Source organism: Acipenser ruthenus, chromosome 32 (assembly GCF_902713425.1).
Source record: "Acipenser ruthenus chromosome 32, fAciRut3.2 maternal haplotype, whole genome shotgun sequence".
In the NCBI taxonomy this organism is placed as follows: domain Eukaryota; kingdom Metazoa; phylum Chordata; class Actinopteri; order Acipenseriformes; family Acipenseridae; genus Acipenser; species Acipenser ruthenus.
Genome location: NC_081220.1, coordinates 10,502,039 through 10,528,826, shown reverse-complemented (window position 1 = coordinate 10,528,826; position 26,788 = coordinate 10,502,039). Strand labels below are relative to the sequence as shown.

General features: G+C 41.2%; 1 long non-coding RNA gene, 11 other non-coding genes and 1 pseudogene across 12 annotated transcripts; 6 read left to right on the top strand and 7 right to left on the bottom strand.

Moving 5' to 3' along the window:
• Nucleotides 1-236: 236 nt before the first annotated feature.
• Nucleotides 237-318, top strand: trnas-aga (transfer RNA serine (anticodon AGA)). Its single transcript has one exon. It is a non-coding gene; the product is annotated as a tRNA-Ser (tRNA).
• A 328-nt stretch (nt 319-646) lies between these two features.
• On the bottom strand, nt 647-728 carry trnal-cag (transfer RNA leucine (anticodon CAG)). Its single transcript has one exon. It is a non-coding gene; the product is annotated as a tRNA-Leu (tRNA).
• A 676-nt stretch (nt 729-1,404) lies between these two features.
• Nucleotides 1,405-1,619, bottom strand: LOC131703357 (small nucleolar RNA U3). The gene has a single exon (XR_009309823.1). It is a non-coding gene; the product is annotated as a small nucleolar RNA U3 (small nucleolar RNA).
• A 2,130-nt stretch (nt 1,620-3,749) lies between these two features.
• trnas-aga (transfer RNA serine (anticodon AGA)) lies at nt 3,750-3,831 on the top strand. Its single transcript has one exon. It is a non-coding gene; the product is annotated as a tRNA-Ser (tRNA).
• A 332-nt stretch (nt 3,832-4,163) lies between these two features.
• trnal-cag (transfer RNA leucine (anticodon CAG)) lies at nt 4,164-4,245 on the bottom strand. Its single transcript has one exon. It is a non-coding gene; the product is annotated as a tRNA-Leu (tRNA).
• Nucleotides 4,246-4,923: 678 nt separating this feature from the next.
• On the bottom strand, nt 4,924-5,138 carry LOC131703356 (small nucleolar RNA U3). The gene has a single exon (XR_009309822.1). It is a non-coding gene; the product is annotated as a small nucleolar RNA U3 (small nucleolar RNA).
• A 1,440-nt stretch (nt 5,139-6,578) lies between these two features.
• On the top strand, nt 6,579-6,651 carry trnar-ccu (transfer RNA arginine (anticodon CCU)). Its single transcript has one exon. It is a non-coding gene; the product is annotated as a tRNA-Arg (tRNA).
• A 645-nt stretch (nt 6,652-7,296) lies between these two features.
• On the top strand, nt 7,297-7,378 carry trnas-aga (transfer RNA serine (anticodon AGA)). Its single transcript has one exon. It is a non-coding gene; the product is annotated as a tRNA-Ser (tRNA).
• A 1,092-nt stretch (nt 7,379-8,470) lies between these two features.
• On the bottom strand, nt 8,471-8,685 carry LOC131703355 (small nucleolar RNA U3). The gene has a single exon (XR_009309821.1). It is a non-coding gene; the product is annotated as a small nucleolar RNA U3 (small nucleolar RNA).
• A 2,153-nt stretch (nt 8,686-10,838) lies between these two features.
• trnas-aga (transfer RNA serine (anticodon AGA)) lies at nt 10,839-10,920 on the top strand. Its single transcript has one exon. It is a non-coding gene; the product is annotated as a tRNA-Ser (tRNA).
• A 1,092-nt stretch (nt 10,921-12,012) lies between these two features.
• Nucleotides 12,013-12,222, bottom strand: LOC117434599 (small nucleolar RNA U3). Its single transcript, XR_004549079.2, has one exon. It is a non-coding gene; the product is annotated as a small nucleolar RNA U3 (small nucleolar RNA).
• Nucleotides 12,223-21,325: 9,103 nt separating this feature from the next.
• Nucleotides 21,326-21,504, bottom strand: LOC131703582 (small nucleolar RNA U3; annotated as a pseudogene).
• A 3,064-nt stretch (nt 21,505-24,568) lies between these two features.
• On the top strand, nt 24,569-25,653 carry LOC131703206 (uncharacterized). Its single transcript, XR_009309722.1, has 5 exons — nt 24,569-24,680; nt 24,763-24,904; nt 25,147-25,240; nt 25,322-25,426; nt 25,517-25,653. It is a non-coding gene; the product is annotated as an uncharacterized LOC131703206 (long non-coding RNA).
• The last annotated feature ends 1,135 nt before the right edge of the window (nt 25,654-26,788 follow it).

Here is a 26,788-nt window from a genome sequence, read left to right as displayed (position 1 = left end):
AAAGATCAGTTAAATAGCTACGTATTTTGAAATAATGATGTATTCATTATTATGAACGTTAACAGAAATTATATTGTATTTACATTTCCCACGTGTGCTTGCCTTGTACAATTCTGACAGAGTTTCAACAAAGGCATTTGACTTCGGTTCATTAGTTAGCCCTACTGCCATCTACAACATTACTGCGGGTGTCATTTACTTCTTTTGGATGTTTTCACAAACAATCGTGCGAGCATGTAGTCGTGGCCGAGTGGTTAAGGCGATGGACTAGAAATCCATTGGGGTTTCCCCGCGCAGGTTCGAATCCTGCCGACTACGTAAGCTTTGTTTTTAATTGATTGTATGTGTTCATAGTTAATACATGTTTAAAGCTCAGGAAGTCTGAAATATTACTGGTTGTACTTCATATCGCTTCGGTTCATTTTGTTAAAGATTGTTCATTTTGGCACCATTACAAATGCTGTGGTTTCTGGAAGAAAAGCCATGGCCCGTACGGGGATCGAACCCGCGAAGGATGTGGTGAGGTGCAGGCTTGCGGTGACTTTCTCTCATTTAACGACCTTGTGATTTGAATACTAACAAGAAAAACAAATCAAATTACCAAGCGTTCGGTGGACGTTTTAAGAAATAAATGAACAAAAAGATTTGTCAGAAGTGGGATTCGAACCCACGCCTCCAGAGAGACTGCGACCTGAACGCAGCGCCTTAGACCGCTCGGCCATCCTAACTGACACCGACGACTATGCCCAACAATGCAGTACACTGCTGAACCTCCAATGTCTGACGCTGCAGTAAATCACCTGGTGTGCGTGAACTTATTCTTTTTCTCTTTCTATTAAGGAGGGCGACCTGTTTCGTCGCATTCTATATGGGATCACAAGGACACCCCTCTTACAGAAAGAAAATATACGGCAAACAGAGCGATCGCTTCACGGTTAGAAACAAATCAGAACAGTCTGTTAGCAAATTAACTTCATGAAAAAACCACACAGGCATTACATAAATGTTACAGATATGTTTCGTAGACAAAACAGTTGTAACATAATTAAGTACATTTGTAAACAATCCGCCAGTAACAGTGATTATCTCACATTATCTCTAGTTTCAAACGCATTATCACAGGCGGCACAATTACGACATGGAAAAAATCCAGTATATTTGTCCAGTACACCTAGATCTCTCGAACATTTAAATGAGTCAGCCCTTAATAAACACTGTCCGTGTTCATTTCTGTGTATCTGACATTGTCTATCCACAATACCTGTCATGTAAGCCGATTGGTATCAAACCGATCACAATTGATGTGATCCGTGTTTTCAGTCAGATTGATAGTTTTAATCAATCATCGAAAAAGCAGCAGTGCTTTGCAACTGTAGTTCGTCTTGCGTACCTTTTGGTAAGATACCCACTCAGAACGTGTCCGCTTCCTCCATCCCCCTAAGGAACACTGGAGGGGTCATCAATAACAGCGAGCAGTTGGCCAAAAACAACACTCACTGTCTCCTTCACGCTCAAAAGCGAACACTCTCACTCTTCCTCGTGGCTAGCGAGTCCAAACACTTTAAAAACGCATTTCGCTAGCAAATCGCTATAGAAATGATCCCTGAAAGTATTGTTTTATGGGTAAGTGGCCGACCGTCTCCCTCCAACTCTGAATGGCACCGGTAGCTGTGCCGCTGACAAATTAACAGGAACTTTCATATAATGCAATTGCTTAGCCCAGTGAGGTGTTACAACAGCATTTCAAACTCATTCCAGACTGCAGGCGGTTAAAAGCTTAATTGGGTTCAAGTTTCTCGTATGATTTAAAATGTAGGAGCCAGTTGCCTCATTTGCCTTGTCTGCCTTCCTCCTTTGCACTGTGAAGTCTATCAAATTTGTGCTTAAAATCTGAATACGATTCCCATTTGAATCGTGTATATTTGGTTTCCATTTTAGCAATATGCATACACACTGTTCTGTCGAGCTCCAAGGGTGTTATCCAATAAAACACCATAATCGGTTAGCACGTTCGGCTGTTAATCAAAAGGTTGGTGTTTCAAGCCCACGCAGGGATGATGCTTTTTGCATTTCTTTATCGCATTAGAAAATGGCACTATAATACTTTTTTATTTCCTCCAATTACACTGAAGAAAAAATGTGCTGTTTTTTTAATTCAAAAAATTAATTAAAAAAAAAAAAAAAACCCTAGTCGTGCTGTTTGCAAAAACCCGGTATCGAAGCAGGGACCGTTACAATCTAACACTCGCCCAGCTGAGCTATTTCTGCTTGACACGATTTTTCTATCGAGACAGCATTCTTTTCGTCAATCGCCTTTTTGTCAAGCCAGTAAACCTGCATGTAATGAGAAACGTTCAACAGTTCGGAAACACCACAATAGAATCCAATGCCTTTGCAAATGTGTTTCCAAACTGTTAGTTTTTCTCCCAAATGCGGTTTCTCAAAAAATGGTTTTGCCTCCTTTTTAGTATTATTATTACTTTTTCTAGAGTAAGACCAAAAGGCAAACATCCAGGAAATAGTTAAACACTGCTACAGCGCTTGAACTGTCCCAACAAACGTTTAGCTCTAAAACGTGTACATTAAAAATCTATTAACATCTTTAACACAATCATCTGTTTTCCAATAGCGGTTAATCCACATGGTGATCAATAAAGTGAATGCTGGCTTTGTTCACATATTGGCAAAATGTTTTCACGATTCACGCATATTCTGAACAAGCACACTAGAATATGGTAATGAAATGACAGGAAAATAACTGCTTTATTGGCTCTGGTCTTGTAGCGTCACCTTGATTACTGTCCGTAAGAAAGTGGCATTAATCAAAAACCTAATTATGTAAGGTTCCCAATGCGCAAATACGCAGCATATTTAAACTTCTTCACAATCTTAAATCTTCCCACATGAATGTCAAATAAGTACTGACAAGTACGGCCCTTTCCCAATGTAACACTCTGCTGTGTTTGAACACCAACGATGGCTTGGATAGTATGTATTAAACCACGATACTATTGTTCCCACTTTCTTTAGTACTACAAAATGTGTTTTTCCTGTCAGCCCTTGTGGCCTAAGCCTGAGATTGTGGGTTCGAGTCCCATCTGGGGTGTGATTTTGTTATAGGAGGCTGCGTGGTCCAGTGGTTAAAGATAAAGGGCTTGTAACCAGGAGGTCCCCCGGTACAAATCCCACCTCAGCTATTGACTCATTGTGTGACCCTGAGCAAGTCACTTCACTTCCTTGTGCTCCGTTTTCGGGTGAGATGTAACTGTAAGTGACTCTGCAGCTGATGCATAGTTCACACACCCTAGTCTCTGTAAGTCGCCGTGTATAATAAAAACGAACATAATTATGGTATGTTTTATTAGCATGTGATATTTTGTATATCTTGTTATCTGCTAAGTCCGCTCACGCTTTCCAGAACGCGCTCGAGTGCTCTGGCAGCAGCCATGAAGCAAGTCAATTTTTCAGTTGAAATAAATAACTACTCTGTTTTTGTGGATGGGGGTGTTTTTTGAAAAGATCAGTTAAATAGCTACGTATTTTGAAATAATGATGTATTCATTATTATGAACGTTAACAGAAATTATATTGTATTTACATTTCCCACGTGTGCTTGCCTTGTACAATTCTGACAGTTTCAACAAAGGCATTTGACTTCGGTTCATTAGTTAGCCCTACTGCCATCTACAACATTACTGCGGGTGTCATTTACTTCTTTTGGATGTTTTCACAAACAATCGTGCGAGCATGTAGTCGTGGCCGAGTGGTTAAGGCGATGGACTAGAAATCCATTGGGGTTTCCCCGCGCAGGTTCGAATAATGCCGACTATGTAAGCTTTGTTTTTAATTGATTGTATGTGTTCATAGTTAATACATGTTTAAAGCTCAGGAAGTCTGAAATATTACTGGTTGTACTTCATATCGCTTCGGTTCATTTTGTTAAAGATTGTTCATTTTGGCACCATTACAAATGCTGTGGTTTCTTTAAAGAAGAAAAGCCATGGCCCGTACGGGGATCGAACCCGCGAAGGATGTGGTGAGGTGCAGGCTTGCGGTGACTTTCTCTCATTTAACGACCTTGTGATTTGAATACTAACAAGAAAAACAAATCAAATTACCAAGCATTCGGTGGACGTTTTAAGAAATAAATGAACAAAAAGATTTGTCAGAAGTGGGATTCGAACCCACGCCTCCAGAAAGACTGCGACCTGAACGCAGCGCCTTAGACCGCTCGGCCATCCTGACCGACACCGACGACTGTGCCCAACACTGCAGTACACTGCTGAACCTCCAATGTCTGACGCTGCAGTAAATCACCTGGTGTGTGCGTGAACTTATTCTTTTTCTCTTTCTATTAAGGAGGGCGACCTGTTTCGTCGCATTCTATATGGGATCACAAGGACACCCCTCTTACAGAAAGAAAATATACGGCAAACAGAGCGATCGCTTCACGGTTAGAAACAAATCAGAACAGTCTGTTAGCAAATTAACTTCATGAAAAAAACACACAGGCATTACATAAATGTTACAGATATGTTTCGTAGACAAAACAGTTGTAACATAATTGAGTACATTTGTAAACAATCCGCCAGTAACAGTGATTATCTCACACCATCTCTAGTTTCAAACGCATTATCACAGGCGGCACAATTACGACATGGAAAAAATCCAGTATATTTGTCCAGTACACCTAGATCTCTCGAACATTTAAATGAGTCAGCCCTTAATAAACACTGTCCGTGTTCATTTCTGTGTATCTGACATTGTCTATCCACAATACCTGTCATGTGAGCCGATTGGTATCAAACCGATCACAATTGATGTGATCCGTGTTTTCAGTCAGATTGATAGTTTTAATCAATCATCGAAAAAGCAGCAGTGCTTTGCAACTGTAGTTCGTCTTGCGTACCTCTTGGTAAGATACCCACTCAGAACGTGTCCGCTTCCTCCATCCCCCTAAGGAACACTGGAGGGGTCATCAATAACAGCGAGCAGTTGGCCAAAAACAACACTCACTGTCTCCTTCACGCTCAAAAGCGAACACTCTCACTCTTCCTCGTGGCTAGCGAGTCCAAACACTTTAAAAACGCATTTCGCTAGCAAATCGCTATAGAAATGATCCCTGAAAGTATTGTTTTATGGGTAAGTTGCCGACCGTCTCCCTCCAACTCTGAATGGCACCGGTAGCTGTGCCGCTGACAAATTAACAGGAACTTTCATATAATGCAATTGCTTAGCCCAGTGCGGTGTTACAACAACATTTCAAACTCATTCCAGACTGCAGGCGGTTAAAAGCTTAATTGGGTTCAAGTTTCTCGTATGATTTAAAATGTAGGAGCCAGTTGCCTCATTTGCATTGTCTGCCTTCCTCCTTTGCACTGTGAAGTCTATCAAATTTGTGCTTAAAATCTGAATACGATTCCCATTTGAATCGTGTATATTTGGTTTCCATTTTAGCAATATGCATACACACTGTTCTGTCGAGCTCCCAGGGTGTTATCCAATAATACACCATACTCGGTTAGCACGTTCGGCTGTTAATCAAAAGGTTGGTGTTTCAAGCCCACGCAGGGATGATGCTTTTTGCATTTCTTTATCGCATTAGAAAATGGCACTATAATACTTTTTATTTCCTCCAATTACACTGAAGAAAAAATGTGCTGTTTTTTTTTAATTCAAAAAATTAATTAAAAAAAAAACAAAAAAACCCTAGTCGTGCTGTTTGCAAAAACCCGGTATCGATGCAGGGACCGTTACAGTCTAACACTCGCCCAGCTGAGCTATTTCTGCTTGACGCGATTTTTCTATCGAGACAGCATTCTTTTCGTCAATCGCCTTTTTGTCAAGCCAGTAAACATGCATGTAATGAGAAACGTTCAACAGTTCGGAAACACCACAATAGAATCCAATGCCTTTGCAAATGTGTTTCCAAACTGTTAGTTTTTCTCCCAAATGCGGTTTCTCAAAAAATGGTTTTGCCTACTTTTTAGTATTATTATTACTTTTTCTAGAGTAAGACCAAAAGGCAAACATCCAGGAAATAGTTAAACACTGCTACAGCGCTTGAACTGTCCCAACAAACGTTTAGCTCTAAAACGTGTACATTAAAAATCTATTAACATCTTTAACACAATCATCTGTTTTCCAATAGCGGTTAATCCACATGGTGATCAATAAAGTGAATGCTGGCTTTGTTCACATATTGGCAAGATGTTTTCACGATTCACGCATATTCTGAACAAGCACACTAGAATATGGTAATGAAATGACAGGAAAATAACTGCTTTATTGGCTCTGGTCTTGTAGCGTCACCTTGATTACTGTCCGTAAGAAAGTGGCATTAATCAAAAACCTAATTATGTAAGGTTCCCAATGCGCAAATACGCAGCATATTTAAACTTCTTCACAATCTTAAATCTTCCCACATGAATGTCAAATAAGTACTGACAAGTACGGCCCTTTCCCAATGTAACACTCTGCTGTGTTTGAACACCAACGATGGCTTGGATAGTATGTATTAAACCACGATACTATTGTTCCCACTTTCTTTAGTACTAACAAATGTGTTTTTCCTGTCAGCCCTTGTGGCCTAATGGATAAGGCACTGGCCTCCTAAGCCTGAGATTGTGGGTTCGAGTCCCATCTGGGGTGTGATTTTGTTATAGGAGGCTGCGTGGTCCAGTGGTTAAAGATAAAGGGCTTGTAACCAGGAGGTCCCCCGGTACAAATCCCACCTCAGCCACTGACTCATTGTGTGACCCTGAGCAAGTCACTTCACTTCCTTGTGCTCCGTTTTCGGGTGAGATGTAACTGTAAGTGACTCTGCAGCTGATGCATAGTTCACACACCCTAGTCTCTGTAAGTCGCCATGTATAATAAAAACGAACATAATTATGGTATGTTTTATTAGCATGTGATATTTTGTAGATCTTGTTATCTGCTAAGTCCGCTCACGCTTTCCAGAACGTGCTCGAGTGCTCTGGCAGCAGCCATGAAGCAAGTCAATTTTTCCGTTGAAATAAATAACTACTCTGTTTTTGTGGATGGGGGTGTTTTTTGAAAAGATCAGTTAAATAGCTACGTATTTTGAAATAATGATGTATTCATTATTATGAACGTTAACAGAAATTATATTGTATTTACATTTCCCACGTGTGCTTGCCTTGTACAATTCTGACAGAGTTTCAACAAAGGCATTTGACTTCGGTTCATTAGTTAGCCCTACTGCCATCTACAACATTACTGCGGGTGTCATTTACTTCTTTTGGATGTTTTCACAAACAATCGTGCGAGCATGTAGTCGTGGCCGAGTGGTTAAGGCGATGGACTAGAAATCCATTGGGGTTTCCCCGCGCAGGTTCGAATCCTGCCAACTACGTAAGCTTTGTTTTTAATTGATTGTATGTGTTCATAGTTAATACATGTTTAAAGCGCAGGAAGTCTGAAATATTACTGGTTGTACTTCATATCGCTTCGGTTCATTTTGTTAAAGATTGTTCATTTTGGCACCATTACAAATGCTGTGGTTTCTTTAAAGAAGAAAAGCCATGGCCCGTACGGGGATCGAACCCGCGAAGGATGTGGTGAGGTGCAGGCTTGCGGTGACTTTCTCTCATTTAACGACCTTGTGATTTGAATACTAACAAGAAAAACAAATCAAATTACCAAGCATTCGGTGGACGTTTTAAGAAATAAATGAACAAAAAGATTTGTCAGAAGTGGGATTCGAACCTACGCCTCCAGAGAGACTGCGACCTGAACGCAGCGCCTTAGACCGCTCGGCCATCCTAACTGACACCGACGACTATGCCCAACAATGCAGTACACTGCTGAACCTCCAATGTCTGACGCTGCAGTAAATCACCTGGTGTGTGCGTGAACTTATTCTTTTTCTCTTTCTATTAAGGAGGGCGACCTGTTTCGTCGCATTCTATATGGGATCACAAGGACACCCCTCTTACAGAAAGAAAATATACGGCAAACAGAGCGATCGCTTCACGGTTAGAAACAAATCAGAACAGTCTGTTAGCAAATTAACTTCATGAAAAAACCACACAGGCATTACATAAATGTTACAGATATGTTTCGTAGACAAAACAGTTGTAACATAATTGAGTACATTTGTAAACAATCCGCCAGTAACAGTGATTATCTCACATTATCTCTAGTTTCAAACGCATTATCACAGGCGGCACAATTACGACATGGAAAAAATCCAGTATATTTGTCCAGTACACCTAGATCTCTCGAACATTTAAATGAGTCAGCCCTTAATAAACACTGTCCGTGTTCATTTCTGTGTATCTGACATTGTCTATCCACAATACCTGTCATGTGAGCCGATTGGTATCAAACCGATCACAATTGATGTGATCCGTGTTTTCAGTCAGATTGATAGTTTTAATCAATCATCGAAAAAGCAGCAGTGCTTTGCAACTGTAGTTCGTCTTGCGTACCTCTTGGTAAGATACCCACTCAGAACGTGTCCGCTTCCTCCATCCCCCTAAGGAACACTGGAGGGGTCATCAATAACAGCGAGCAGTTGGCCAAAAACAACACTCACTGTCTCCTTCACGCTCAAAAGCGAACACTCTCACTCTTCCTCGTGGCTAGCGAGTCCAAACACTTTAAAAACGCATTTCGCTAGCAAATCGCTATAGAAATGATCCCTGAAAGTATTGTTTTATGGGCAAGTGGCCGACCGTCTCCCTCCAACTCTGAATGGCACCGGTAGCTGTGCCGCTGACAAATTAACAGGAACTTTCATATAATGCAATTGCTTAGCCCAGTGCGGTGTTACAACAACATTTCAAACTCATTCCAGACTGCAGGCGGTTAAAAGCTTAATTGGGTTCAAGTTTCTCGTATGATTTAAAATGTAGGAGCCAGTTGCCTCATTTGCATTGTCTGCCTTCCTCCTTTGCACTGTGAAGTCTATCAAATTTGTGCTTAAAATCTGAATACGATTCCCATTTGAATCGTGTATATTTGGTTTCCATTTTAGCAATATGCATACACACTGTTCTGTCGAGCTCCCAGGGTGTTATCCAATAAAACACCATAATCGGTTAGCACGTTCGGCTGTTAATCAAAAGGTTGGTGTTTCAAGCCCACGCAGGGATGATGCTTTTTGCATTTCTTTATCGCATTAGAAAATGGCAGTATAATACTTTTTTATTTCCTCCAATTACACTGAAGAAAAAATGTGCTGTTTTTTTAATTAAAAAAATTAATTAAAAAAAAAAAAAACCCTAGTCGTGCTGTTTGCAAAAACCCGGTATCGATGCAGGGACCGTTACAGTCTAACACTCGCCCAGCTGAGCTATTTCTGCTTGACGCGATTTTTCTATCGAGACAGCATTCTTTTCGTCAATCGCCTTTTTGTCAAGCCAGTAAACATGCATGTAATGAGAAACGTTCAACAGTTCGGAAACACCACAATAGAATCCAATGCCTTTGCAAATGTGTTTCCAAACTGTTAGTTTTTCTCCCAAATGCGGTTTCTCAAAAAATGGTTTTGCCTACTTTTTAGTATTATTATTACTTTTTCTAGAGTAAGACCAAAAGGCAAACATCCAGGAAATAGTTAAACACTGCTACAGCGCTTGAACTGTCCCAACAAATGTTTAGCTCTAAAACGTGTACATTAAAAATCTATTAACATCTTTAACACAATCATCTGTTTTCCAATAGCGGTTAATCCACATGGTGATCAATAAAGTGAATGCTGGCTTTGTTCACATATTGGCAAGATGTTTTCATGATTCACGCATATTCTGAACAAGCACACTAGAATATGGTAATGAAATGACAGGAAAATAATTGCTTTATTGGCTCTGGTCTTGTAGCGTCACCTTGATTACTGTCCGTAAGAAAGTGGCATTAATCAAAAACCTAATTATGTAAGGTTCCCAATGCGCAAATACGCAGCATATTTAAACTTCTTCACAATCTTAAATCTTCCCACATGAATGTCAAATAAGTACTGACAAGTACGGCCCTTTCCCAATGTAACACTCTGCTGTGTTTGAACACCAACGATGGCTTGGATAGTATGTATTAAACCACGATACTATTGTTCCCACTTTCTTTAGTACTACCAAATGTGTTTTTCCTGTCAGCCCTTGTGGCCTAATGGATAAGGCACTGGCCTCCTAAGCCTGAGATTGTGGGTGCGAGTCCCATCTGGGGTGTGAATTTGTTATAGGAGGCTGCGTGGTCCAGTGGTTAAAGATAAAGGGCTTGTAACCAGGAGGTCCCCCGGTACAAATCCCACCTCAGCCACTGACTCATTGTGTGACCCTGAGCAAGTCACTTCACTTCCTTGTGCTCCGTTTTCGGGTGAGATGTAACTGTAAGTGACTCTGCAGCTGATGCATAGTTCACACACCCTAGTCTCTGTAAGTCGCCATGTATAATAAAAACGAACATAATTATGGTATGTTTTATTAGCATGTGATATTTTGTAGATCTTGTTATCTGCTAAGTCCGCTCACGCTTTCCAGAACGTGCTCGAGTGCTCTGGCAGCAGCCATGAAGCAAGTCAATTTTTCCGTTGAAATAAATAACTACTCTGTTTTTGTGGATGGGGGTGTTTTTTGAAAAGATCAGTTAAATAGCTACGTATTTTGAAATAATGATGTATTCATTATTATGAACGTTAACAGAAATTATATTGTATTTACATTTCCCACGTGTGCTTGCCTTGTACAATTCTGACAGAGTTTCAACAAAGGCATTTGACTTCGGTTCATTAGTTAGCCCTACTGCCATCTACAACATTACTGCGGGTGTCATTTACTTCTTTTGGATGTTTTCACAAACAATCGTGCGAGCATGTAGTCGTGGCCGAGTGGTTAAGGCGATGGACTAGAAATCCATTGGGGTTTCCCCGCGCATGTTCGAATCCTGCCGACTACGTAAGCTTTGTTTTTAATTGATTGTATGTGTTCATTGTTAATACATGTTTAAAGCTCAGGAAGTCTGAAATATTACTGGTTGTACTTCATATCGCTTCGGTTCATTTTGTTAAAGATTGTTCATTTTGGCACCATTACAAATGCTGTGGTTTCTTTAAAGAAGAAAAGCCATGGCCCGTACGGGGATCGAACCTGCGAAGGATGTGGTGAGGTGCAGGCTTGCGGTGACTTTCTCTCATTTAACGACCTTGTGATTTGAATACTAACAAGAAAAACAAATCAAATTACCAAGCATCCGGTGGACGTTTTAAGAAATAAATGAACAAACAGATTTGTCAGAAGCGGGATTCAAACCCACGCCTCTAGAGAACTGCGACCTGAACGCAGCGTCTTAGACCGCTCGGCAATCCTGACTTACACCAACGACTTTGCACAACACTGCAGTACACTGCTGAACCTCCAATGTCTGACGCTGCAGTAAATCACCTGGTGTGTGCGTGAACACATTCTTTTTCTCTTTCTATTAAGGAGGGCGACCTGTTTCGTCGCATTCTATATGGGATCACAAGGACACTCCTCTTACAGAAAGAAAATATACGGCAAACAGAGCGATCACTTCACGGTTAGAAACAAATCAGAACAGTCTGTTAGCAAATTAACTTCATGAAAAAAACACACAGGCATTACATAAATGTTACAGATATGTTTTGTAGACAAAAAAGTTGTAACATAATTGAATACATTTGTAAACAATCCGCCAGTAACAGTGATTATCTCACATTATCTCTAGTTTCAAACGCATTATCACAGGCGGCACAATCACGACATGGAAAAAAATCCAGCATATTTGTCCAGTACACCTAGATCTCTCGAACATTTAAATGAGTCAGCCCTTAATAAACACTGTCCGTGTTCATTTCTATGTATATGACATTGTCTATACACAATACCTGTCATGTAAGCCTATTGATATCAAACCGATCACAATTGATGTGATCCGTGTTTTCTGTCAGATTGATAGTTTTAATAAATCGTCGAAAAAGCAGCAGTGCTTTGCAACTGTAGTTCGTCTTTCGTACCTTTTGGTAAGATACCCACTCAGAACATGTCTGCTTCCTCCAGCCCCCTAAGGGACACTGGAGGGGTCATCAATAACAGCGAGCAGTTGGCCAAAAAACAACACTCGCTGTCTCCTTCACGCTCAAAAACGAACACTCTCGCTCTTCCTTGTGGATAGCGAGTCCAAACACTTTAGAAACGCATTTCGCCAGCTTTTATATAAATGTTTATTAGAAAAATTCAAAACAAATCAAAATACATTCATAACATCAAAAACCAATACAAAGAAACATTACAAAAACAACTCACGCGGTGTTCTCATTTTCCATTTTCTCAAGGCTGTCTTTTTGCCCAAAGCCTTTATGTCTATCCACACATAATCTCTAATCCTAGAAATCACAATTTTACAGAAATCATTTACATTTGTTTTATTTTTAAACATACTCAGATTTCTAATACTCCACAGTGCCTCTTTTGCACAATTAATTATCAGCCATCCTTTTTCCCTGTCATTTGATTTAATCCCTTTTCTCGGCCCATACAATATTAAATTGACACATAAATCTTTTTTTAAATAAATTTCCGTGTCCAATTATTTACCCTTTCCCAACATTTCCTCGCATACTCTCATTCATAAAACACATGTTGTATCATTTCTTCTGCCCCACACTCTCCTCTAACACATGCATTCGACCTCGACACATATCTTCTATAGAGCAGCTCTTTACAAGGCATCCTTGCATGTGCTGTTAACCATGCTATGTCCTTTTGTTTATTACTTAATCTAAAATAATTTACATTGTTCCATACCATTTCTGAGTCTTTGTCACTCAATAAGCCTATTCTACGTAATTTTCCACTTGCCTCCTTCTTTTTAATCAATTTCTTTGCTGACCACTCGGCTTCCATCGCTTTACACACATTATTTTGTATAATAAAATTCATGGCCTTCCTGTACACAAAAGGCATATCCTGACTGTATGGCACAGTATTCGTTAATTTCAGTATACCCATTCTCCTCAAAAACTGTCCAAAATAAAACCTAGCAAAAAACACTCTATTTTTTTATTCACTTCAATAATTGCCTTCATCATGTGACATACACAACGGACCCATAGAAAATAAATGACATTTGGAAAGCCCTTACCACCCTGATTCCCTTGTAAGATTACTGATTCTCTCTTGACCTTCTCAAATTTCTCTCCCCAAAAAAACCGAAACAATTGTCTATGTAATGTTCTACCTGATGCAACATCAGGTGGGAACACCCTTGCTACATACAGCAGCATTGGCATCAGTACCATTTTTATATTTAATAGTTTCCCCTCTAGCGATAGCCTTCTTAACTTCCAATAATCCATTTTCCTCTTTACCCTCCCTAAGACTTCTTCGTATGCCTTCCGAGAAGCACAAAGGGAGATTTTTTTATATTTTTTTTTAGCAATGGAAGAGTTTATGTTATTTGGGAATATATATAAATGGCTAGAAGTTTTCTTGCATTGGGTTGAATACATGCAATTGTGATTACACTTTCCTGCCCAGTGTTGCTTTCTTCTTAGATGTGGTCTCAGTTTCGGCTGAGCAGTTTGGTCTCTGTTGCGCAATTGGTTAGCGCGTTCGGTTGTTCGAAAGGTTGGTGGTTCAAGCCCACACAGGGACGGTGCTCTTTGCATTTCTTAATCACATTAGAAAATGGCACAGTAATACGTTATTATTTCCTCCAATTACACTGAAGAAAAATACATGTGTTCTGTTTTTTAGTTCAAAATAATACAAAACAAAAATATTCTTGCTGTTTGCCGAAACCAGGGACCTTCAGATCTTCAGTCTAACGCTCTCCCAACTGAGCTATTTCGGCTTGAGAAGGCTCCTTTTTCGAGATAACATTTATTTTTAGAACAGTTGTAATATAATTAAGTACATTTCTAAACAGTCCGCTAGTAACATATATAATCTCAAAGCGCTATAATTTATTTCAGCTCTTATGATAGACAAGTTGCACATTATATTATCCTTGATTGCGAAATGTAATATTAATTAATTGCCTTCAGTTAATATTTTAGAAAAACTACTTTGCTAACAGAAGAAAAACAAGCTAGCAGAGGATGGTTTCGATTCATCGACCTCTAGGTTATGGGCCCAGCACGCTTCCGCTGCGCAACTTTGCTACAGCTGCTTTTTGACAGAATTACCAAGCAGCAGAAAAAAAAAAAACTGAACTCATCGTTTTAATGTGTCACACGGCAGTGGCCGGGCCGAACCATGGAAACGTTGCAAATCAGAGATGATCCGTTTTCTTTTCTCCCAAATACGGTATGCAAAGTATGCAACTTTTCTGCCCACTTTCATCACAGGCATGTTTATCCCCCAGTTTCGGCTGCAAATTTCAATATTCAGTCTCTAAAGCATCTTAAATTGTGGAAAGCGCTCTTTGTTTAAAAATACACTGAAGACTTATTTTGTTCGACCAGGCTTACAATTAGATATTTTCTTGTTTTTAAGTAGATTTTGTGAAGCGCATATGGGGCGCTATAGAAAATATATAGGATTAATTGATTGATTGATTGAATGTTAGCTTGCGTTCGGTCTGGCAGGTTTAATTCTTCAAAAGACAACGCCGAAGGGTCTGATAAATGACACTGTAATTATTTGAGATGCTGCATGTAGACAATAATGTAGGAGCACCACCACTGTTTCGTCAAGGTTCCATAGTGTAGTGGTTATCACGTCTGCTTTACATGCAGAAGGCCTTATTTATTTCGGCTCTTATGAAAGACAAGAATCCTTGCGCATTATATCACAGTAAACATGATAATCCTAGCTCTTCATTTAATCCCTCAGGTTGTACCGTATGGAGATAGAAGGTCCATTTTGATTCACATTGTAATAGTTTTTGATCGAGATTACCACCACTGCGATCCTGAAATGATTTTTTGTATGACACAGAATTTAAGATCTGAAACGGAATGTTTGGCATCTACAAAATGTCTAGCTAGTGGTGGATGAATATATTTTCTCCTGAACATAAAAGTGAACTTTTATGCTCGCTCATTAATGCGCAATTGTAACAGTCTAGTAGTTTTACCACCGTATTGCAAAAGGACAAGAAATCACATAAATGACATGAGTTAAAGCACAAGCACTTGTAAGATACTGTACTGTTTTTTTCGTTGTATGGCTTGTGCATTGTCTTAGTTTTAAATGCATTATCACAGGCGGCACAATTACGACATGGAAAAAATCCAGTAGATTTGTCCAGTACACCTAGATCTCTCGAACATCTAAACGAGTCAGCCCTGGATGAGACCATTCATTTTAAATACATGTAATTCGATTTTTCATTTGGTATTATTTGTATTGAGGCAGGGAGGCAGGGAGGCTGCAGTTGTTTCTAAGCGACAATGAATCTGGTATCAAATTCTTAGGGTTCGTGTCATACGACTTTGTGTCATCAAAGCCGATTCTGGTGACTCTTATGTTTGGAATCTGGTTTTTGTCGTTCAGTATTTTCTCAAATAAGACGCCAAATCAATTAATATGACATGTAGTTTTCTAGCTTGCTATTTATTAATACATTTATAATATAAACATGTGTTCATTTCTACATTTATTCATTTAAAAATATTTATTTCTAAATGTATTTATTCCTCTATGCATTTGTTTAAATCATTTATTTATTTCTACCAAATAAATTATTCCTTTATATTTAATTAAACGAGGAACTACAATTAATCAGAGTTCAGAGATTTAGACAAGGAAGCTACATGCCACTCTTGTGTGCAATTCCATTCTATGGTATCTACCAAACAGGAAACTAGAAATTTTCAAACAGGAAATCGAAAATTTCTAGAATCGAGCAGCACCTTCAGGTTTTCAGCGAAAGCTGGTCAGGCTTGGATGTAAGCTTAAAAAATGAACGTATTTCAAGGTCGTGTGCTCTTCAAGAACGTCATGTTTCAACTTCAAACCACTGTATTATCTTTTTCCCTCCTTCGATATGTGCTGTTTTAAAACATACATAATTTCTTTAATATAAATGGTGTAGATATCAAACTGCCTGCACACCCTGGTTTGTTTTGACGCTGACCAACATGTGGAATCACATGATTGGTAGATGTCCAGTTATTTAGCTTTTCTGTTTGAATAGTTGCTACACACCCTTAAAACGTAGACGGAAGAGGAAGAAGGAGAATAATTTTACCTTAGTTTGACGACTTATTTCTCATTGTGTATAAGAGGTATGTACGTTTTTTCACATTAGAGGTAAGAAAGTTTCAGACTTTTGATACTGATACAGATGGTAATTCTAAGTGATTTAGTTCTGCCGCTGCAACATGTTAAAAACAGTCAAACTCTTTGAGCTGTATAGAGACACTCGGTAGTTTCAAACAAGTTTTTCTAACTTGTGCGAAGAACTACCGTTCCTCTCAATTGCAACATAATTACTTATTGGTCATTGTCAAATAGCAATTGCTATTGTAAAATGTGTGCATCGTTTGTAACTATAACGATATTGACATAAATAATCTTACTTTTTTGGGTTGGCTTCAATCCGTTTCTTTTTTATTATTATTATTATTTATTTCTTAGCAGACGCCCTTATCCAGGGCGACTTACAATCGTAAGCAAAAACATTTCAAGCGTTACAATACAAGTAATACAATAAGAGCAAGAAATACAATAACTTTTGTTCAAGCAAAGTACAAGTGTGACATACCACAATTCAATAATACAGCAGATAATAGAGATAGTTACATCAGGTTATGATTAAATAGTGATAGTTACATCAGGATGTGATTAAATACAAAGTACTACAGGTTAAAAACTTGGCAGAATACAGTATTCTGAAGTACAGGATTAAATGCAGTAAAATAGGGGGCTGATAAGAGCAAAATAAAGCACATTTACATGAAGGGTGATAGTGTCCCAGGATACAAACAGAGGAGTTCTACAGGTGCTCTTTGAAGAGGTGAGTCTTAAGGAGGCGCCAGAATGTGGTCAGGGACTGGGCAGTCCTGACATCTGTAGGAAGGTCATTCCACCACTGCGGAGCAAGGGTGGAGAAGGAGCGGGCTTTGGAGGCAGGGGAGCGTAGCGGAGGTAGAGCTAGTCTTCTAGTGCAGGTGGAGTGGAGAGGTCGAGTGGGGGTGTAGGGAGAGATGAGGGTCTGGAGGTAGCTGGGTGCAGTCTGGTCAAGGCATCTGTAGGCTAGTACAAGAGTCTTGAACTGGATGCGAGCGGTGATTGGGAGCCAGTGGAGCGAGCGGAGTAGTGGAGTAGCGTGGGCGAAGCGAGGCAGAGAGAACACCAGGCGGGCAGCAGAGTTCTGGATGAGCTGGAGCGGACGGGTGGCGGACGCAGGGAGGCCAGCCAGGAGGGAGTTGCAGTAGTCTAGGCGGGAGAGTACCAGGGCCTGGACCAGGAGCTGGGTAGCATAGTTGGTGAGGAAGGGTCGGATTCTTCGGATGTTGCTCAGGAAGAATCGGCAAGTGCGTGCCAGAGTGGAGATGTGCTGGGAATAAGAGAGGCAGGGTTCCAGGGTGACTCCAAGGTTCTTAGCGGAGGAAGAGGGAGAGAGTGTGGTAGATTCCAGAGGAACAGAGATAGAGAGATCAGAGGAGGGGGAGGAGGAGGGAAAGAAAAGGAGGTCAGATTTAGAGAGGTTGAGTTTGAGGTGATGTGAGTGCATCCAGGAGGAAATAGCAGATAGACAGGTAGAGATACGGGAGGAGATGGTAGAGTCAGAGGTGGGGAAGGAGAGGAAAATCTGAGCATCATCAGCATAGAAATGGTATGAGAAACCATAGGATGCGATGAGGGGGCCCAGGGAGCGGGTGTAGAGAGAGAACAGGAGAGGACCCAAGACTGACCCTTGGGGGACTCCAGTTAAGAGAGGGTGAGGTGTGGAGGTTGCTCCACGCCAGGTTACCTGGTAAGTGCGGTTGGAGAGGTAGGAGGAGAACCAGGCCAGAGCAGTGCCAGAGATCCCCAGGTCAGCAAGAGATGATAGTAGAATAGAGTGATCAACAGTGTCAAAGGCAGCAGAGAGGTCAAGGAGAATTAGGACAGAGGAGAGAGAGGCAGCTTGGGCACATTTAAGTGAGTTGGTGACAGACAGGAGGGCGGTTTCAGTGGAGTGAGCAGAGCGGAAACCAGATTGGAGAGGGTCAAGCAGAGAGTGGTTGGACAGGAAAGCAGAGAGCTGGCGGTGTACAGTCCGCTCGAGGGTTTTGGAGAGGAAGGGTAGGAGGGAGACAGGACGGTAGCTCTGGAGGGAGGTGGGGTCGAGGGTAGGTTTTTTGAGGAGGGGAGTGATAGAGGCTTTTTTGAAGGCAGATGGAAAGATACCAGAAAGTAGAGAGGTGTTGAGGAGGGAGGAGATGAAGGGGAGTAGAGCAGGAGCAGCAGCTTGAAAGAGGTGAGTGGGGAGGGGGTCCAAGGCACACGTGGTGGGTTTGTGACCCTGGAGCAGGGAGGAGAGGTCAGAGTCTGAGAGGGGCAAGAAGGTGGAGAAGGAGGGTGAGTTAGTAGGGGTTGCAGTGGGTGTAGGAGTTGGAGCGGGAGGGGGTGCGGGGGAGGGAGAGGTGTTAAAGAGTTTGCGGATATCTGAAATTTTAGAAGAGAAGAAGGAGGCAAAGTCATCAGGGGAGATAGAGGAGGGAGGAGGAGGGGGGAGGGTTTAGGAGGGAGGAGAAGGTAGAGAATAGTTTACGTGAGTTGTTAGTGGAGGCTTGGATTACAGATTGGAAATAAGCACATTTAGCAGAGGAGAGAGTAGAGGAGAAGGAGGAGAGGAGAGTGCGGTAAAGGTCTAGGGCAGCAGGGAGTTTGGTTCTCTTCCATTTCTTTTCAGCAGATCGCAGTGTGATTCTTGCCGAGCGGAGCGCAGAGGAGAGCCAGGGATGGGGAGGGGAGGGGCGAGCAGGACGGGAGGTGAGGGGACAGAGGGAGTCGAGGGAGGAGGTGAGTGAGGAGAAGAGGGTGGAGGTAGCAGAGTCTACGGAGAGTTGTGAAAAGGAGTCAATAGGAGGGAGGTGAGAGAGAGCAGTGGAGGCAAGGACAGAGGGGGAGAGAGAGCGGAGGTTACGGCGAGAGGCGACAGTGGGGTTAGGAGGAGCAGGGAGAGGGGGGAGAGACAGAGAAAAAGAGATGAAATAGTGATCAGAGAGGTCCAGGGGGGTGACAGAGAAGGTGGAGGGGCAGCAGGCCCTGGAGAAGGTGAGGTCCAGTTGACGGCCAGCTTTGTGGGTAGGGGGGGATGGAGAGAGACAGAAGTCGAAGGAGTGCAGGAGAGGGAGGAATCCAGCAGAGTGGCTGGGGTTGGAGAGATGGATGTTGAAGTCACCCAACAGGACAGTCGGGGTAGACAGGGAGGGGAGGGAGGAGAGTAGATAGTCGAGTTCATCCAGAAAGTGAGTGAGAGGCCCAGGGGGGCGGTACAGAACAATGAGCAGGAGTTGACCGGGAAAGGTTAGTTGGACTGCATGAAATTCAAAGGTATTGACAGAGAGTGAGATGAGATCGGAGGGGACAGAAAAGAGTAAGTAGGGAGAGAGGAGAAGACCCGTCCCACCTCCCCGTCCAGTGAGACACGGGGTATGGGACAGGACGTAGAGAGAGGACAGGGCAGCAGGAGTAACAGTGTTATCAGGGGACAGCCAGGTTTCAGTGAGAGCAAGGAAATCCAGCGAGAGGTGGGAGGCAAAGGCAGATATGAAATCAGCTTTGTTAGCAGAAGAGTGACAGTTCCAGAGTGCACCAGAGAGTGTGCGGGAGGGGGGGAGAGGCAGAGAAATGAGGTTAGAGGAGTTGGAGGAGCAGCAGCGGAGGGAGGGCAGAGGACGAGGACGGGAGGACAGAACAGGGATGTGAGAGACAGTCATAGCAGGACAAGCAGGACAAAAGGCACAGTAGGAGCAGTAGGGTGGAGGGTACAGACCTGACTAGTAGATAGCTTCTTCTAGAGCCCCGTTAGGTTTGGATCTATTGGAACAGCGTCTCAGTGCAGGCCTCCCCTTGCTGGACTCCCACAGCTGGACTCCCGGCTCTTTTGTTGAGGCTCTTCAGTTGGCTGGCGCTTCTAGCTGGCGCTAAAATAGGCTGCTTAATATATAAAAAACAACTGCGTGGAAACCAATCAGATAGCAAAACAACTTCTATTCAATTAAACCACTCACCTGGTACTAATCACACACCAACTCAGCTAATTCAAACACCACCTTACAAAGTTACCAAATGTAGTTAATTAAAGATTACTTGAAGCAGGAACTTGCCTATCTGCCTCAGTCCCTGGTTCCTGTAGACTGACCACTATTATATGCCCACCCTTAAATGGGTTCCACCTCACTTTGCAAGGGGACTGGCACAACTGCTAACTGCTCTATTGACAATACACTTGTCATTACATCATTCATGGAGCAACAGTTGGTATGTGCGTAATAAACCCGATCAGGCCTTGATATGACAACCCTAGGCTGTGCTGAAATAAATAATGCGGTTTTCTACTATAATAAACGCAGGTTGTCAGGATGGCCGAGTGTTCTAAGGGGCCAGACTCAAGGACTCTTGCCAACGAATTGTGTGTTCTGGTCTCTGAATGGAGGTGTGGGTTCAAATCCCACTTCTGACAGTTCACTTTTACTTATTTTTAAAAGGAATAAAATGTGTTCATTTTACTATAAAAGAGTGTTTCAAGGAAATCAACAGCTGATACAAAACTCTTGTCAGCTCTCAATACCATTTTAATTTCCATTTTAAATCGGACTAAAATAGCGTTCCTAACACATGGTTGCATTTTTGTTGTAAACAGACTACTTGTTGAAGTCACTGAAAAATATGTTGTGCCCAAACATCTGTTATTTAACTTGATTGTTTTAATATTCCAAATAACATATTACTTTGAAAAACATCTCGGTCGGCCACTGGATCGTGGTCTCAGGCTGGGATACGGACCATTGAGAACAGTATAAACGATCTATGGCTGCAAGTAGCTTACATGAGAAATGCTCTCGTTTAACATGCTAGGATGATCGACATCGGCATTCTCCAACTGCTGTTTACATTATCTAACACGTTTTGAGAACGAATACAATGTTTGACACTTTCCTTGTAAGTGGGGGTAAGCACAAGTTATTTTCAGATGTAATGTCTTTATTTAAGCTCATCTAGTCCTGCGTAGTGCAAATCACATTACTATATGTTTATATTAGTCAAGGCCTATTTAAAGTGCTCTTAAATTGTTTTAAGATTAGCATTGATCAATTTGAAATTTGCTTATTGATTTAAACAACTGAACAATTGTAGGCTTGATGGTTTCTTTTTTTCTGCGTTTCTACCAGTATGAGATACGCACTCAAAATGTGTCTCCTTCCTTCAACAACACTAGCAGCGAGCAGGTACCCGAAAACAACACTCATTGTCAGCTCGGTGCTGAGAAGAAAACACTCCCAGTCCTCCTGGTGGATACCAAGACCAATCCCTTCAAAACATGTTTCACTCTAGAAATGATCCTTGCAAATAAAGTCTTAGCTTTTATTTGTAGACCGTCGCCCCCGACTGACAAGCTCTACTTCATATGATACAATGACTGGGCAACAACGAGGTGTTACATTAACAATACAAACTAACTTGAGACAGCCAAGCCGTTAAAGCAGACCTTAAGTTTGTCATGTGATACAAAAGCAAGTTTTGGCATTTTTGCATTGCCTGCCTCGTCAAACAAGCTCGAGCCACAGCACACAGCGCTGCTGCATCGGGACACAGAGGTGGATTTTAAAGAGACTCAATCAACAAGCTGAGACTACTTATTGAAGAAATTGAAAACATACCTGTAGTCGAAATATTTGCTATTTAGTTAATTTATTTTTTGAATTTGCAAATGTCATACTACATTGCCAATACAAAATTTATGACAATCTGAATTGCTCATATCAAGCTGCGATGTAGCCTATGAGAATCGCTCGCACAATTCAAGAGGAATTAGCTCAAATGGTAGAGCGCTCGCTTAGCATGCGAGAGGTAACGGGATAGATGCCTGCATTTTCCAAATAGTTTTAATGTATCTGTGTATTTAGTCCCAACGCATTATGGAGATACATACAGTGTGACAATTCTTTGTAACAGAGTCGCCCGTCCTACATGTGTATTTTAAAGCACAGTCCGCTAATTTGTAATATTCCCCAGACTGAAAAACTGCAGTGCGCCCTCCATCGTATGTCTTCTGAGAAACACAAAGGGAGATTTTTTAATATATTTTTTAGCAATTGAAGAGATTGTGTTAATTGAGAATAAATATAAATGGCTTGAAGTTTGCTTTCATTTGTAACGTGTTTGTAATGAAGTATCAGTTTTTGTGGTTTTTACCAATCATTGTACTGTATACTAGCTACTGTTGCATGTCCATGAGTATGCTACTCAGCTTCCCATATGGTCTAGCGGTTAGGATTCCTGGTTTTCACCCAGGCGGCCCAGGTTCGACTCCCGGTATGGTTATGGCTTTGATAATGTCATTTTGTTACAGAACTGTGGTCATGTGTAATGTGTTTTCATTATGATAATAAAGCGACAGTTAAATGAAATATATATATATATATATATATATATATATATATATATATATATATATATATATATATACATATATATATATAACTGACTCTATTCACATTCCCATCGCGTGGAACCATCGCAGTTTGTTTATAAATTATATTAATCCCTGGTCAAGACAAAGTCTCTCTGGGGTTTTCCTCTCATTAGATTGCCGATGTAAGGTCTCTGGTCCCATCGTATAAGCAAGATAGTTTATTCACAAATAAATATACACTTTTATTTTTGTTTCTTTTGTTGATAAATTAACACATTATTGCATTCTTTCATGTCACAGTGTGCACTCCGCCAGAACTTCGTGGCGCAACGGTAGCACGTCTGACTCCAGATTAGAAGGTTGCGTGTTCAAATCACGTCGAGGTAAAAGCCGTCTTTGTTTCTATACCACGCTATTTTGTTTTTTAACGTGCTTGGATTTGAATGTCTCCGGACATTTATTTATACAATTTATTGATTATATGGTGACAAACAAATTTCAATCAAATTCCAGTCTCTCTGCCATTATCTTGTGCTGCTGTGTTTGGTCCGGTAAAAAGGGCGTGACCAGAGCGGTATGGGCAATCCCGTTAGGTAGCTTGCATGTCAATCTCTCCTTCTTTTCTATTTATACACCCAGCACTGCTTCCGCCCTTCGTCTGTGTTTGTTTTTTGTTGTTCGCTCCTTTCACTGAAGGCCATCTATCAGCTATTTTCCTACCTGCTCAGGTGATTCTTTTCATCATTCAGCTTTTGTATTTTTCTGCAGGAGCTTCAGCGTTAGTCTTTTCTGCTCCCTCCAGTCTCCAGCGCAGCTACAGCGCTTTTCAAAGCGCAGCGTCATTCTCAGTTTGCTCTGCGTTTTCATCAGAAAGACTCACAGACCATGGTTACCACGGCAACGCCTCATCGAGTGACTCCTGGGAGTGGTAAGTTGCCATGGCGACCAGGCAGCTTTAACAGGCAATGCGAGCCTGTGCCTCACTACTGCAATCTTCTGGCTCCAGCTGCTGCGCTTTTGCAACATGAGAGCTTCAACTCGCCGAATTGTGACATCTAAATACTGCAGGCTCCTCTTCTAGACCTACGTTAACTTACTTATATCATCACTAACTGTTCAAAAGCAAATGTTTTATTCATAGACGAGGATTTTAATCGCATTAACTAAATATATGCTACCCTGCTTCACTGAAGACAATAATTTAAATTCCAATCGCAACCTCTAGATGGCAGCATAACACCACAAGCTTTACATAATTTAAGATGATTTGCTATCGCTGCGAATCTCGCACACTCTAAACCTTCAAATCAATTCCTGCAGTTCGTTGTCATTTCAAGGGATTCTCAGTCCCGTCCTGCTTCAACCTCTTTTGTTTCATATATTAACTTTATTTTTTCAAATCAAAACCCCTCCCTTTGAGGATCTAGTCATGAAGCCATGCTTATCATCCTTCTGAGATGTTAAGAATCCACCGTCACATTCATTTTCCAGCTTCCCTGCATCAGGCCATTCCTGCAACCTTCTTGTTCCCGGATTTGCACTTCCTCATTTGCCCCCAACTTCATCAAGGCACTTAATACAATTTTCAAAGTCCATTTCATTCAATTTGAACTTCCAGTCACATACGGAAACTATGTCCTACGATTAATGAAATTTATAATTAAAGTTCGGGAGGAGGGTCAGACACCAATCTCCGCATCACCAAATTGAATCATTCAATTTACACATTAGCCAATTTAAATTGTTAGCACTATAAATACCCTCTTCACTTATCTCTCAGTTGCGTTTTGATTTCATCGTAACCCACCACCTCCCCATCTCCACCTTTCTTAATAACAATTTTTATGTTTTATCAATGGGGGTCTCAGCCTCGTCCAGTCAAGTTAGGTTTGATGCCAAATGAATGTGTATATACAGCATACTTTTCTGTAAAATCGCATACTCCGCATTCTCTACAATAAATATTTGTACTAAAACATTTTGTGATTGGTGTTTGTCCCGAACTACTGAATCAACATTTCAGTCAGGGATCCACAGGCTGAATTGTTTTTGGAGAACTGCTGGGCAACCTATTCTGCTGACAGGAATAGCTCTCCAAAGTGGGATGTTGTTGTGGACAGGTAAGATGCTGGAATATGATATTGCTGCTACAAAACCTAGGAATTGGAGTTGTGGCTGATGTGCTCCTGACCTTCTTTCTAGCTGTGAGAACTCTGCAGATGAGTACTTGACCATCTTTCACCCAGTCTCCAGCAATGCAAGAGTGCCGTTCCCTTCCCATCTGAAAAGGTTTGAAGTGAAAATGTTTTCCTTCACAAGTGGCCGGGATGCACTGAAAGGACAGGTAAAGTGGAGTGTTGGTATGGGGATCTTGTACCACAATGTGTGGTTTGGATTGCTTTGCAAGCAGCAATGGTCACTGTGCTCAAATCTTTAGTGAGTTGGAATGAAAACATAACTGCACATTTGCAAGAAACACTTACTATGATGCAATATATTTGTTTTTCAATTCAGTAATCTTCATTGGATGATGGTCCTGCCTGATATTGATTCTTGTTTTACTTGACAAGGTGTACTGTCTTTCAGATTTACTTCCACTGCAGTGTTGTGATATGTGATTCAAACCGGCCATCAGACAGCCTCTGTAGCAGACGGTGCATTCCAGGGAAACAGAGGCTTGGTAAGAGCTCTGTCTGTTGGGAGGAGGGGGGACATTTTGCATGCATTTTTGTCCATTTGTTTTGAAGGATTCCTCCTGTAGGTCGCAGTGCTGAAGGGATGGATGGTGGTGCAGTAAAGGTGTTTGTGTCTTCTGGACCAATTGAGCTGAAGAGAGATGGATCCCTTCACTTTATGCCTAGAAGCGGTAATATGCATGATGTGAACACAATTGCAGTTCAAATAAAATATATAACTATCTCTATATTCCACTAACTATTTCTTTCTTCTCTTGCAGGCAAATTCAATGTGTGGTCCCTTCTGGGAGCTGCAATGGGTGTGTGTTCAGTGGCTGTCTTTGTAGCTGGAGTTGTATATATTTGGAAAATGCCCAAAAGTGTGTATTAGTAAATAAATCTTGTTTGTGAAGGTTGTTTGGATTGTGTGTGGATTTTTATTTTTGTTTTTGGTGGGTGCTTGACTAATTCTACATAGATAATATATTGGTGTGTGTCAGAATGGCCATGTTAATGGGATTCTCTCCTCTTACTGTATTGAATGCTTTGCTTGTTTCCTGATCAGGCCATTCTCAATATGGTGTGTTACTCAAGGACCCTTCACTGATTCATTGTGAATCCAGGGGCAAAAATTTTCCTCCTCCATTGAGCTATAACCTTATTTTTATATTCCTTCTTGCTTTGACATGCTCCTTTCAGTATGCAAAGTTTAGGGTGAAATTAACAACACTCATTATATGTAATACCACGTTATAGCATCACAAAAAGTGTGTAGATTTATATGGGCTGTTATTTATTTTATTTTTTTTCTGTTATGAATGCAAGTTTTCATTTTGTTCACGGCGGTTTATACGTCTTTTACTGGAAGTGGTCCCTGGTGAGAGCTCCAAGTCAGTTATTAGTTTAGCTTTTCAGTTTTTAATACGGTGTGTACAACTGAGTCTTATTTTATGAGGAACTAGTTAAACAAGCCACTACTTGGCAACATGTTCTCTTGTTTGTTTTTCACTGTGGTTTATATAGTCTGTTACTGGATAAACTCATTTTACGAAACACGTTCCATAACAAACCGGTACACCCGATGCGGGGAATCTTTAGATCCGCGTACCAGTCCGAACCAGAAGTTCCATTCTTTGAGCTGTTTGGTAAAACAGGAGGACTAGATATAGAGAGAAAGAGAGCGCTGAGTTATTAGAGGTGAATTCACTACCCCCGCTGGCAACCCCTTGTTTAATGTGTTTATAATATAGAGGACGCTGAGTTTGATGCGAGACTCGATCAGACACATTCATATTATTAAACCTGCTCGCAGACTCTCTGGCGTCGTCACTCTGAGTGCTCTTTGAAACAGACTGGGTTTGTATTTATATTCATGTTGGGTTAATCGGAGATGACTATCGGCGGCCCGTCTGTAGTACTACCGGAGATTTTAATTGCACAGTTTGTACCGCTCTGTGCAGCGCCGTCCCGTTTGTAACACGGTACGTGAACTGCATTCTGCTAAACAAAACATCACAGCAGCAGCGCCATCTACTGGACAAAACCCAGACATA